Below are 2126 nucleotides of genomic sequence, written 5' to 3' on the forward strand. Positions count from 1 at the left end.
ATCTGAGGGTGCAAAAAAATCAAAATATTGAGAAAATCGCCTTTAAAGTTGTCCAAATGAAGTCCTTAGCAATGCATATTACTAATATATTTACGGTAGGAAAATATCTTCATAGAACATGATCTTTTCTTAATATCCTAATGATTTTTGGCATAAAAGAAAAATCTATAATTTTAACCCATACAGCGTATTGTTGGATATTGCTACGAATATACCCCAGCGACTTAAGACTGGTTTTGTTGGTGCAGGGTCACATATAAGCCTAAAGGTCTGTTCATACCAAGAACAATAACTATAGCAATAAAGATAATGTTTTAAAATGTATTCTAGTTCTATGAGAATAGGGGTGTTCACACCACGCTTATAGCGATATAGCGATAACAACAAAGAGGAACAAAATCGTTGGTATCACTTTTTTTTTTTCAGCTGAAAAAAAAAACCAGCCATTCAGAATCCATTGGTGTGGACGCTAACATTACGGTTATTGTTCTTGGTGTGAATAGGCCTTAACTCCACACCATCACACAATATCATTTTGCTTATTATAAGCATGATTTGCAGTTCTGTTGTCTGCGAACGGAAATGCTCGAGCTCTTTAAATGGATTATGACTGGCTGTCAATTTTTTTATTGTTCTTCAGCTGTAAAAAAATAATTCTGAAAAAGCAATGTCAATGATATCGTGCCCATTATCAGTCTAGTTGTGGTGTGGAGTCTTATATTCTTTTAGATATAGTTTTGCAATATTTTTTTATCTTTATAGTTACTGTGTTTGGCGTAAACAGGCCTTAAGAGTGGTAGATGCTCCAGTATGTTTTTGTGTATGTGCACAAATAAGTGTGAAAAACATATGCACATTTTTTTCACACTCATTGCAACCTATGTGCTGCCTAAATGTGTGCATCTCATTCTACAGAGTCGTCTGAACACTGTCTGCACAACTTCCATTTCCATGTTTGCAATACAAACAGACATTAGTGCCAGGAATGAAGTCATCCTACAGCCCAGGCTGGGAAAGACTAGCCGGGCATCGAGGATGTTCGTCTGGTTCAGTGTTTTTGTGGGCAGAATCGCCGTCTTGCTGCATTTACACAGGCACAATCACCAAAGCAGATAGACAAGTCAGAAGTATCAGCACAAGCTCTGGATTCTAGCCTGATGAACTGCGAGTGATTTTGTCTATGGAGAGGCATTTTGTAAGCTCATATGGAGAATGACTTTTCTTTCTCTCGTGTTCTCGGGGTTAATCTAGCATACACCTGTTTCTGTAAACTTGGCACGCTATTTAGTCTCAGGAGACATGTAGACTCAACACAGTTGAATATGTGTATAAACGGAGTAGTAAAGATTTCTTTGGTTTTGACTGGGTCCACAGTAAAAACTACAGAAATCTTTAACCATGAAACTGGTCAGAAACATGACACTATATCATCACTGGCACAGCCACCCTCTGAGGAGGCCAGTGTCTTCAGGGGGATGAATCAATGTAACTAATATCGGCACTGGAAGGTATTTACGAGACTCTTTTTCGCCGCCTTCTTCCTCTTTCCCATATTTTCACAGCCACTGTGTTTTTCACCTACTGGTCATGCATGTGCCTTAATTCCTGTCTGTTTGGCTGCGCATGCTGTGATAAAGGAACTCAACATTGCTATGTGGTCAGAGGTTTTAAGGTGGGATGGAGGATTCCTGTGTGCAGGTCCGTCTGGCAGGCAGATTGGCAGAGGTAAAGAAACAGGGACCAAAATAGAGAATGTCAAAAATGGCAAGACATTGCAGAGATGTTGGGATGGGATCGGAAGGTTCAGGTGCTGAGATACAGAAGACAAGGCTATAAAGTGATTTCTTCCAACCATTTCATGTCATGCTTTTTTTAAAGGAATTACTTTTATTTAGAAAGGATGCATTAAATTAATCAAAAGTGACAGTAAAGACATTTATAATGTTACAAAAGGTTCCACAAAAATATTTAGCAGCACAACTGTTTTCAACATTGATAGTAATAAGAAATGTTTCTTGAGCACCAGATCAGAATATTAGAATGATTTCTGAAGGATCATGTGACACTGAAGACTGGAGTAATGATGCTGAAAATTCAGCTTTGCCATCACAGGAATAAATGACATT

The sequence above is a fragment of the Sinocyclocheilus rhinocerous genome, unplaced genomic scaffold (genome assembly GCF_001515625.1).
Source record: "Sinocyclocheilus rhinocerous isolate Xijiao unplaced genomic scaffold, SAMN03320098_v1.1 scaffold697, whole genome shotgun sequence".
Taxonomy (NCBI): domain Eukaryota; kingdom Metazoa; phylum Chordata; class Actinopteri; order Cypriniformes; family Cyprinidae; genus Sinocyclocheilus; species Sinocyclocheilus rhinocerous.